At 56.0% G+C, this 11,695-nt stretch overlaps 1 protein-coding gene across 1 annotated transcript in view; it reads left to right on the forward strand.

The window, feature by feature from the left end:
• The first annotated feature begins 11,230 nt into the window (after nt 1-11,230).
• Nucleotides 11,231-11,695, forward strand: part of IMPDH1 (inosine monophosphate dehydrogenase 1) — a 69,934-nt gene continuing 69,469 nt past the window's right edge. Inside the window, exon 1 of the mRNA XM_060246062.1 lies at nt 11,231-11,338. The gene's annotated coding sequence lies outside the window, so the exon portion shown is untranslated. The remainder of the gene's footprint in view (nt 11,339-11,695) is intronic.

Here is an 11,695-nt window from a genome sequence, read left to right on the forward strand (position 1 = left end):
ACAGGGCTTTGTTGGTAGAGAAAGTCCAGCAGGAACTCATTTGCATCTTAGGCCACACCCCCTGGTGACACCATTGTTTCACGCAGGGCTTTTTTGTGGGAAAGTCCAGCAGGAACTCATTTGCATCTTAGGCCACAGCCTGATGCTAAGCCAGCAGGAACTGCATTCCTGTGCCTTCCTGCTCAAAAATAGCCCCGGCTCTGCTTCTGTTTGCGGGGGGAGGGGGGCTCTGAGACCCTGGGCCCAATCCAGACACAGCCCTGGGCCCATCATCGGCTCCCCCCTACCTGAAGCCGCCATCTCAGGGCCAGGTCTGGCCAGCATCGGCAGTCTCCCCCAAGGACGGGTCTGGAGGACGTTGGCCAAAGCAGTGCCACCCCAAGAGAACTCTCCAGCAAGCTGCCCACACCAAATGGAGCCCCCCAACCCCACAGCTATGCAGTGTCTTTCCTCCCCCGAGTCCCAGGCTCACAGCATCCCAAGCAGGCTGGTTCTTCAGCCTCTCTGCAACCCAGGCGTTGCGTTTCTCTCCACGAAGGAAGGGGCCACCAGGCCACACTCCCCAATGGCCCTTTCTTCCTCACTGCTGCACCTCAGGTGGCCCCTGGGGAGGGGGGGAGCTGCCCCCCACATTTCCTGGCTCTGCCTCTGGCTGCCCAGGTGGCAAATCTTGGCAGGGGGGCAAACCAAGCCGCCCATCTCTGCCCTCTGTGGCCAGGCACCAGCCCATAATCCCTGCGAGTGTCCTTGGCCTCCAAGGGGCCGCTGAGCCCAGATTGCTGCTAAGAGGCTTGGGCTCCTAGCCCACTTTGCCTGGGGAGGCTGGCTGGCCTCTCTCTGTCCCTCTAATCCTGCTGGCCCAGAAGGGTGGCTGAGGCAGCTGCTTCCCCTGAGAGCTCCGGGCCGGCCGTGCTCTCTCCTGAGGCAGGCAGCTGGGAAGGGGCGAGGGCGGCCGAAGGCTCAGCTGGAGGCAGGGGCTGGGCAGAGCCCTGAGAGCCATCAAGTGCCCCGAGAGCATGTGCAGAGTGCAGCTCACCCACTGAGCTGTATTCAGGCTTGCTGGTGGGGGAGAATTTGCACCATCTGTCTCTGACATCGCAGCCCCCCTGGCAGAGGGCCAGTGCTGAGACCGCCTGTGCCCAGCAGAGGGCGGGGTTTGGGGAGGGGCTTCAGCAGGGTACAATGCCCTAGAGCCCACCCTTCCAAGCAGCCATTTTCTCCAGGGGCATGGCCAAAACCATCAAGCTGTGAATGTGAGTAATGCACTTTAAATACTTTCCAAATTCCAACATCTTCATATGAGGAGGTACAGAAAGGGCTTGAAATCTTGCTGTGTGTACTGCTGAGGGATATGGACTGCAATTATGCCTCTCTGAGGAAGAATCAGTTGGGAAATACCCCACAAGTCAACAGTATCCCTCGGAAATGTCCGTTCCATTGGGGGAAACCTTTTTTTTAAGAAAATATTTATTTATTTACATTAGACTGTTCTTCCACCCTCTCCGCAAGCAGACTCAGGGGGCTTACAACAGTCGTTTAAACAACACGGTTTAAAACAATAAGTCAATAAAATCTATAAAACATTAATACAATTAAAATTTAAAAACTATTCCACGCTGCTATGCCATTACTATGTTGGCGGTTCTGCTTTTCAGGCGGTTGGTCACCGGGAGCTCTAGCTGATGTCGGGTGGCAGCTCTCTCTCCGTTTAAGCATCGAAGGCCTGTCGAAACAATTCGGTCTTACAGGCCCTGCGGAATGTAGGAAGGTCCCACAGGGCCCTTATGGCCTCCGGGAGAGCATTCCATAACTCTGGTGCTGCCACCGAGAAGGCCCTGGCTCGTGTCAAACGCAACCTGGCCTCCTTTGGTCCAGGGGTGGACAGCCGGTTTTTTTGTCCCTGAACGCAGTGCTCTCTGGGGATATATGGGGAAAGATAAACAGGTCCCTGACCATAAAGGGCTTTAAAGGTCAATACCAACACCTTGAAATGGACTCGGAACACAATAGGTAGCCAGTGCAGCTGTTTCAGCACTGGCCAAATGTGCTCCCACTGGGGGAGCCTCATTAACAACCGTGCCGCAGCATTCTGCACTAACTGTAGTTTCTGAGTCAGCGTCAAGGGTAGCCCCATGTAGGGAACATTACAGTGATCTATTCTTGAGGTGCCTGTAGCATGGATCACCATTGCTAAGTCATTGTGCTCCAGAAAAGGAGCCAGCTGCCGCACCCGCCGAAGATGAAAAAAGGTGGATCTAATAGTGGCTGCTACCTGGACCTCCATTGTAAGGGAGGACTCAAGGAGCAAGCCCAAGCTCTTGACCTTAGGGGCCAGTATCAGTGGCCGTTATCAGTCTAGAGCCGGCAGCTAGACCTGTCCCCTTGGACCAGCCTGGCTCAGATAGAGAACCTCCGTCTTTGTCGGATTCAAATACAGGAATAAATTGAAAGCAACAGGACTTAGTTGGAAGAACTTTATTGGAACTTCAGAGGATCAGTAGCACGAGCACTTTCTGTACCTACTGAGCAAGAGTTTGGAATTTGGAATGTATTTAAAGGATGGCCATTTATTGTATTCATAGAATCCTAGAGCTGGAAGGGATCTCCAGGGTCATCTAGTCCAACCCCCTGCACAATGCAGGAAACTCACAAACACCTCCCCCTAAATTCACAGGATCCTCATTGCTGTCAGGTGGACATCTAGCCTCTGTTGAAAAACCTCCGAGGAAGGAGAGCCCACCACCTCCCAAGGAAGCCTGTTCCACTGAGGAACCGCTCTAAACTCACAAACCCCTCCCCCTAAATTCACAGGATCCTCATTGCTGTCAGATGGCCATCTAGCCTCTGTTTAAAAACCTCCAAGGAAGGAGAGCCCACCACCTCCCAGGGAGGAAGCCTGTTCCACTGAGGAACCCCTCTAAACTCACAAACCCCTCCCCCTAAATTCACAGGATCCTCATTGCTGTCAGATGGCCGTCTAGCCTCTGTTGAAAAACCTCCAAGGAAGGAGAGCCCACCACCTCCCGAGGAGGAAGCCTGTTCCACTGAGGAACCCCTCTAAACTCACAAACCCCTCCCCCTAAATTCACAGGATCCTCATTGCTGTCAGATGGCCGTCTAGCCTCTGTTGAAAAACCTCCAAGGAAGGAGAGCCCACCACCTCCCCAGGAGGAAGCCTGTTCCACTGAGGAACCCCTCTAAACTCACAAACCCCTCCCCCTAAATTCACAGGATCCTCCTTGCTGTCAGATGGCCACCTAGCCTCTGCTTAAAACCCTCCAAGGAAGGCGAGCCCACCACCTCCCGAAGAGGAAGCCTGTTCCACTGAGGAACCACTCTAACGGCTCTATGTGGGAAGAACTGCACACACATTGCACTTTATATAGTCTTGACTGGATGCTGTAATAGTTTCCTTAGAATTCTATTTTGAAATCAATATAAAGTACAATAGTTATTTAAATTCATGGTTTTATGTTTTGCGTTGTATTTTGCATACCGTGAATCTCTCTTGGTTGTACTTTTCTCCAGGGGAGCTGATCTCTGCCGGCTGAAGATCAAAATGGGAGATCTCCAGGCCTCACCTGGAGGCTGGCAACCATAGTTGGGATCTTTCCAAAATTTCACAACTTCCCAACAGCACTCGCCTGAGGGCAAAGAACTCACATCCTCTGCACAGGTCAGTGAACACTACCAAGATTTACTGCTCAGGTCTGACTGCCTGAATGCCCCCCATGTATGGCTGTGAGAGCTAGACCATAAGGAAGGCCGAGTGCAGAAGAATAGATGCTTTCGAGCTGTAGTGCTGGAGAAGACTCTTGAACTGCAAGAAGATCCAATCAGTCAGTCCTAAGGGAAATCAACCCAGACTGTTCCCTGGAAGGTCAGATGCTGCTGAAGCTCAAATCCTTTGGCCACCCAAGGAGAAGGGAGCACTCACTGGAGAAGACCCTGATGCTGGGAAAGACAGAAGGCAAAAGAAGAAGGGGACGGCAAACGATAAGATGGCTGGACAGCGTTACAATTGTAACTAACACGAATTTGAGTAGACTTCAGAGGATGGTGGAAGACGAGAGGGCCTGGCGTGACTTGGTCCAGGGGGTCGCAAAGAGCCAGACTCAACTGTGTGAATGAACAACAACTAATGCCTTCCTCTCTAGACTTTTGCAAGGTACCTTAAGAGGCCACCCTCTGCTAGAGGAGTGCCGGCAGAATCGGCACCCTGTGTCACATGGCCTTTGCATGCAATCATTTTCCTGAGCCTGGAGATCTTTGGATTCTTCCTTTGCTCCAAAATACAAATCAGATGGGAGATGTTACCTTTTTGTTAGAAGATAACAAGAGGGCCTCTGCTGCTCTTTGAGCTGTGAAATGTTATGCAGCACCTGTGATAGATTTTTGCAGCCCTTCCAGCGGGGTCCAGCTTTTCCTATGTTGTCGTAATCTGCTTAGAACTAATAAGCCCAGAAGCAGCATGCGGGAGGGAGGGAGGGAGGTAGGTGCTGGCAGAGCAAGACGTGGGTCAGTCCACACAGCCTGGTTCTGGCCTGGGCTTTGGGGGCTTCTGAGGAAACCAGAAGCCCACTTCCATTTTCCATGGTCAAAAACTGCAACTCCTTAAGAATCTTCTTAGCGATAGGAACCCTGAGGTTAAATACAAATTAGCAAAATGTGGCTGGCTTGCCACAAGAATAAGGAAAACTGAAATAGATCCAGGCGGGCAGCCGGGTTGGTCTGAAGCAGTCGAACAAAGCAGGAGTCAAGGGTCACCTTTAAGACAAGCCAAGTTTTATTTAGAACGTCAGCTTTCGTGTGCTCTTACGTTCTAAATAAAAATTGGTTGGTCTTAAATGTGCGACTCGACTCCTGCTTTGTTCGAAAACTCTGATAGTTTAGTCAGGAAATGGCTAAACACCTTTGCCAATCTATTGGCTGTAACTGCCATGTTTTGTTATATTTGTAGTTCTATAGCAGTATTTTATGCATGATTTTTATGGTCAATCAGTTTTAATTTTGTATGATTCTATCGCTTTAAATGCTAGCTTAGGCAGTGAATAACCCATTTATTTATTAAGGGAAGAAACAAAGAGGTCTAGGCAGTGTTTTTAGTTTATCCCTTTTTTTAAAAACACTAATTTTACATCTTCAGTGTCGGTGTCTTAAACTCTGTATTCGTATTTTACGTACATTTTAGGTGGTATATTTTAGTATTGTATAATAATTATTGTATATTTATATCACCTTTTATTGGTAATGAATTGGGCTCTTATGAATTGTTTGCTGGTCTAGGACCCTTATAAATAAATAAATGATCTTATCTTATCTTACGAGGATGTTGGAGGCCCAGCAGCCCACTGTGGGGAGATCTCCTCTCTTCCCTCTTGCAGCTCCAAGCGCCCAGCCTCTTGCTGGAGTAGGCAGCCAGGAATCTGGAACGTGCGGGGCTGAGGCTCCGTGGCACAGCCTCTCCTTGGCAGGCTGAAAGTCCCAGCAGCAGTAGCAGCTGCAGTGGAAAGGACCAGGCAGGAGGGGATGGGGGAGACCTCTCTGCCGGAACCCCTGGAGAGCCACTGCCGGTCTGAGTAGACCAGGCTGACTCGGATGGGCCCAGGCGGGGTCTGGTTCAGTCCTGTGTCCATGTTTATGGGGAGAGGCTCAGTGGTGGAGCACCTGCGTGGCAGGCAGAAGGCCCCAGGTTCTGTCCTCAGCCAGTTGGAAGGACCAGGAGACAGGAGGTGAGATGGGGAAGACCCTTTTCTGCCTGAGCCCCTGGAAAGCCACTGCCAGTCTGAGTAGACGAAGCTGACTTGGATGGGCCCAGGGGGGTCTGGCTCTGTGTCCATGTTTATGGGGAGAAGCTCAGTGGGGGAGCACCTGCTTGGCATGCAGAAGGCCCCGTGTTCAGTCCCCAGAGCTCAGGCAGGAGGGGCCCTTTCTCTGGAGGACGGCTGCCAGTCCAAGCGGACAGGCCTGGCTGGGATGGAGCCAGCACACTGGTTCAGCCAAAGGCAGCTTCCTGCGTGTTCCTGTGGGGCAGGCAGCCCCCCCACCCCACTGTCTAGCTGGTTTGTGGCCCTGCCCTCAGGGGGAAGGTGGAGTTTCTGGGACCTGCCTTTTGTGTGAGATTCCTGTTCAGCGCAGAATGTCTTGTGCATCTTTTCTGAGAACCAGCTTGGTGCAATGGTTAAAGTGTAAGGACTGGGTTTGATTCCTCACTCCTCCTCCACATGCAGCTGTTGGAGTGACCTTGGGCTAGAGCAGTTCTCTCTGAGCAGTTCTCTCTGAGTCCCACCTGCCTGTTGTGGGGAAGGAAAGGGAAAGGAGATTGTAGGCCGCTCTGAAACTCCTTCAGGTAGTGAAGGGTGGGATATAAATCCAGTTTCTTCTTCTTCTTCTTCTCCCTCCCCCCACCCTGCACTGGCCCTGAATCTTTGGGGCATTTAATAGAATAAGAAAAGACATGCCAGACGTGACTCTTGTGGTGTTGTGAAGCCTTTTGGCTTGCCTTCTGCCCCGATAGTTTTGACAAGGTCGGTGGGCAAATATTTACTGGCCCTTTCCCAGCCATGGGTCATCTGGCAAGCAGTGGGGAACTCCACGTGTCAGGAAAGGAGGGACAGCACCTTTGACCCAGAGAAGCTCAGCCAGCCCAGGCTGCAGCCTCTCCTCCTGGTGTGCCCGGCTGGCCATCGTGGCTCTTCCTTCTGCGGATGGTTCTGGACAACGCAGGCAGGAGGAGCCACAGCTAAGCAGAGCCCCCCCCCGAGGGGGGCAGAAGCTGGAAGGTGGTCTTGCTTGCAGGAGGCCCCTGTAGCCACAGGGGGGCTGTGGAGGCCCTGCCCCCTGACTTCCTGTGGGGTGCCCCTGCCACCGCTGTGGGGGTGAAAGCTGAGAGGCTGGGGACAACCCCCTCCCCTCCAATTTCAATTGCATGGGAGGGGTCCCCAGGAGCAGCCATCTAAAGGGCCCACTGAAGGAGGAAGGGAGCAACCCCCAGCCTCTCAGCTTTTGCCCCTGTGGCTCCTCAAGCGGGGGTGGGGGGTGGGAAGCTCCAGCATCCTGGCTTGGGCACCCTGAGTCACAGCAGCAGTGGCCGCTAAGTCCCCCCTGGCTTTTTAAAATGCCCTTCAACTTCTAACATCCTGGCTCTGAACCTGCCCCTGCTCAGGGAGGTATGAACATATGAGCCTATGAAGCTGCCTTCTACTGCATCAGACCCCCCTGGGTCCATCCAAGTCAATCTTGTCTACTCAGACTGGCAGCCGCTCTCCAGGGTCTCAAGCTGAAGTTTTTCATGCCTCTTTGCCTGGACCCTTCTGAGTTGCCGATGCCAGAGACTGAACCTGGGAACTTCCGCTTACCAAGCAGATGCTCTACCACTGAGCTACCCTCCCTCCATGAACATATGAAGCTGCCTCCTACTGAATCAGACCCTTGGTCCATCCAAGTCAGTCTTGTCTACTCAGACTGGCAGCCGCTCTCCAGGGTCTCCAGCTGAGGATTTTCACGCCTCTTTGCCTGGACCCTTTTGAGTTGGAGATGCTTTGCCTGGACCCTTTTGAGTTGGAGATGCCGGGGATTGAACCTGGGACCTTCTGCTTACCAAGCAGATGCTCTACCACTGAGCCACCATCCCTCCCCTGCTCTCCAGGGTCTCCAGCTGAGGTTTTTCACACCTACTTGCTTGGACCCTTTTGAGTTGGAGATGCCGGGGATTGAACCTGGACCTTCTGCTTACCAAGCAGATGCTCTACCACTGAGCCACCATCCCTCCCCATGAAGCTGCTTTGTACTGAATCAGACCCCCCCCCGGGGTCCATCCAAGTCAGTATTGTCTCCTCAGACTGGCAGCGGCTCTCCAGGGTCTCAATCTGAGGTTTTTCACACCTACTTGCCTGAACCCTTTTGAGTTGGAGATGCCGGGGATTGAACCTGGGACCTTCTGCTTACCAAGCAGATGCTCTACCACTGAGCCACCATCCCTCCCCTGCTCTCCAGGGTCTCCAGCTGAGGTTTTTCACACCTACTTGCCTGAACCCTTTTGAGTTGGAGATGCCGGGGATTGAACCTGGGACCTTTGCTTACCAAGCAGATGCTCTACCACTGAGCCACAACCCCATTCATGGCTCTCCAGGGTCTCAAGCTGAGGTTCTTCACGCCTACTTGCCTGGACCCTTTTGAGTTGGAGATGCCGGGGATTGAACCTGGGACCTTCTGCTTACCAAGCAGAAGCTCTACCACTGAACCACCTTCCCTCCCCAAATGGTGGGGGGAGCTCTTCTGTGAGGAGGAGGAGGAGGAGGAGGTCTCGGGCCTGCCTGAAGAGGGAGAGAAGCCGGCCAGGGCTTGCAGAAGCTCAAGCAAAGGAAACCCCCAGTAAATAGTACATTGCAGTTTTCACTAATAATGTACCTTGCAATAGTATATAATATCAAACAGACACCTCTCGACAATATCAAAACACACAGTAAGCAATGAACTTTCAATAGTATAATTACAAACTGCACAGCACAAAAATATACAAACCTACTCCCAACTCTCCCTTCCCCACAGCGTCCCTTTCGGCTTCCTTTTCCTTCCCACATACAAGGCCTGGAACCAATTCTGGGGCAGCTGTGTTGGTCTGAAGCAGCAGAACCACGGTTGAGTCCAGGGGACCACGAAGACCACCGAAGTGTTATTGTGGGCATAGCTTCCTTGTGCATGCCTGCTCCTTCCTCAGATACAGGGAAACAGAATTTCCTCAGCTGTTACATATAGAAAGGGGGTGTGTGTGAAAAGCATCAGCAAGATACCCAGCCCAGGACATTTCTGAAGGTTTCTGGGGATCACCAACTCCCAGAATCTGTAGCTATAAAATGAAAGGGTTTGGGCTGGATGTAAGTTTGCCAGTCTCCTGGGGCACATCCCCAGGGCTAACTGCACCCCCAGGCCAGCGCTCCAGCCACCCCACCCCACCCCCACACCTCGCCATTTCTTCCCTGCTTTTTTAGAGCAGGGCTGGGAGAGGCAGGGGCGCTGGGAGAGGCAGCTCGATCCACGTTGTTGCGGGGGGGGGGGGACGGATCCGTGGCGGGGTCTTCCCTCCCCCAGGTGGGCGCAGGAGTCCCTTGGCTCGGCCACGCACGAGGCTCGGCTTGGCCCTCCGCTGCGGAGGGGGGGGGCGAGGGGGAGGGAGCGTGTTTTGCTCTCTTTGCCCGGACAGAGGCGCGCTGTGACCCAGACGGGGAGGGGAGCCGGGACCGGACCGGCCCCAGCTGCTCTTTGACCCAGCGGGAGGTCGCTGGGGGTGGGGTGGGAACCAAGAGGCGGAGGTGGGGGTGGGCCCCGTGCGAGTGGCAGGAGCAGCCAGCGGGACCCCTCCCTCCCTCCCCCCGCGGCAAGCACCGGGCGAGCGAATCTAGGGAGGGGACGCGCGGGGCCTCACACCCGTCCCATGATGGGGCAGAGCCAGGCATGGCCCCCTTCCAGGGTCTGGCCTCGCGGGGGGGGGGGCGGGGAGGCTCCTTGGGGCCAGGGCAAGAAACACCCCAGGGACCACGGCCCCCCCCGCTCCTGTGGCGCCTCTCCAGGCAGGGGGCAACTCCTGGCTGCAGGGAGGGGTGGGCGTCGCTGCCCCCCCCCAAGTCTCCCCGCAGAAGCTTCTCCGGAGGGCTCAGCCCTCCGAGCTCGGGGCGAGGAGCGGCCGCCCCGCAGGGCCCTGCCAGGTGGAGACGACCCCCGCCCAGTTCTCCTCAGGAGCCAGAGGGGAGGTGGCCGGCCGGCCCGTGGATCTGCCTGCAGTCGGAGAGAAGAGCCCCCCCCCCCCCTCGGGAGACTCGCACGGCAACTGGCGGCTCCGGGGAATCCCACCCCGGTTCATCTCTCAGGGGCGCCTCCCGGCGGGACTCACTCCGGCTCTCTTCTGCTGGCAGAGGAGGGGACATTCCGCAAGGGAGGGGAGCAGGCTGGGGAAAGGGCTGCTGCAGGCCCCCCCCCCCCCGCCTCTCCCCAGCCTTCAGCCCCCCTTCCGGGACTTTGCAAGGCCGCCTCCCCGGGACCAGGAGGGAAGCGCGCTGGCCACGTGCGCCGAGACACACTCTCCGTCTGCCCGTTAGTTCTGCACAGGGCCGTCCTTGGAAGCCCTGCTGAGTCTTTGGCAGAAGGAGAAAGAGCTCTCTGCACATGTGCAGAGGAAGTATCCTTATTCGCCTTCCTCCTCTTTCCCCTACCTGGTGGGACTCCGGAGGGCAGGGGTAGGAGGGTGGTGTCTGCAAAGGGGGACCGTTTCACAAACGATTTAATGGCAAGTTCCAGATTCTTGTCTATCATGTCTATAATCATACAAAACCAAATCCGTGTATCTTTAATCTACACAGAACAACCAACGAAAGAAAAAAGGGAAGAGGGGAAAAAGAGTTCAGATTCTGGTCTTCGATACAAGCTCATTTACCAAGAGATTTCAGATTTCATAATAATATCAAAAGGTCATAAAAGACTTGTAGAATTTAAAGGTAATATCGATGTACTAATTTTGAATACTTGCAGGTGTAATGAATTATACTTTTCTCGTTGTCTTTTTAAAGGTAGCGATAACTGTCGTCTACTCTTTTCTTTTCTGTGCCCTACCCCGGATCCTTTCCCCAATTCCCCAATTTCCCCTGTAAAACTTAATAAAACTTGTGGAAAAAAGGGGGGGCGGGGAACCGGACAAAGGCGCGATCAGTCAGCCAGGAGAACCGAAGGAACCTCCGTGTCGGGAGAGCGTCTACCCTTGGCGCAGAACGCCTAGTTGGAGGGGGGGAGCGGTTCTCCTGCCCCCAAGCGCGGGGGGGGGGGTCTGGGTCCCAGAGAGTGGAGGCAGGAGGACGGCAGGCGGGTAGGAGCGCGGCTGCCCTCTGCGCGGCGGCGGCGGCGGCTGCGGGTGGGGCGGCGGGGTGGAGCCCGGGCGGGCCGGGTGTGCCAAGCGCCAGCAGGAGGAGGCGAAGGAGGGACCTGCAAATCCCCACCGACTGCAGCGGGCCGGAGTCGCCGCCTCCTCCCAGAGGCCGGCCGGCCTGCCCCGAGTCCGCCGCCGGATTCCCGGCTCCGCGTGCGCCCCGTCCAGGCGCGCCCCTGTCTTCGCTTCGCTTCGCCTCCCCTCCAGGCCGGGCCGGGCGATGGACGCGGACGGGCCGGTGGGGCCGGGCTGCGGAGCGACCTACGACTACAGCCGGATCGTGGGGCCGCTGCGAGAGCCCCGGACGCGGCTGCGCCTCGGCGGGCCCCCCAACGGCTGCGCCTCCTCCACCCACCCGGGCCACGAGACGGCGGCTCAGCGGTACAACGCGCGGCTCCTGCAGGCCGGCTTCGAGGCCGAGAGGTGAGGCGGGTCCGTCCCAGGCAAGGGTCCTTCTGCTCCCCGCCCCCCCCCCACCCACCCCGCCGGAGGTTGTCGGCTCGGACCACCTGCCCGGCCGCAGGCTGCGCGCTCCAGGAAACCCCGGCTGCTGGCCTGGCCAAGTCCGCGCTCCAATCTGCCCGCGGGTCCCGCAGCTTCCCCGGCCGGCCCCCAGCAGCAGCCCAGGGGAGCGCCCCGGACCCCAGAAGGGCACTGCCGGGCCTGAGAGAGAGCAGGGGCCGAAGGGATCCATCCACTCCGCGCCCCCCAGTCCCCGCATCTCAGGAGCCGCCTCTCCGCCCTCTTCACGGCTGGGGGGGCCCCAACTGGCCAGGCGGG

This window comes from Heteronotia binoei, chromosome 8, assembly GCF_032191835.1.
Source record: "Heteronotia binoei isolate CCM8104 ecotype False Entrance Well chromosome 8, APGP_CSIRO_Hbin_v1, whole genome shotgun sequence".
NCBI lineage: Eukaryota > Metazoa > Chordata > Lepidosauria > Squamata > Gekkonidae > Heteronotia > Heteronotia binoei.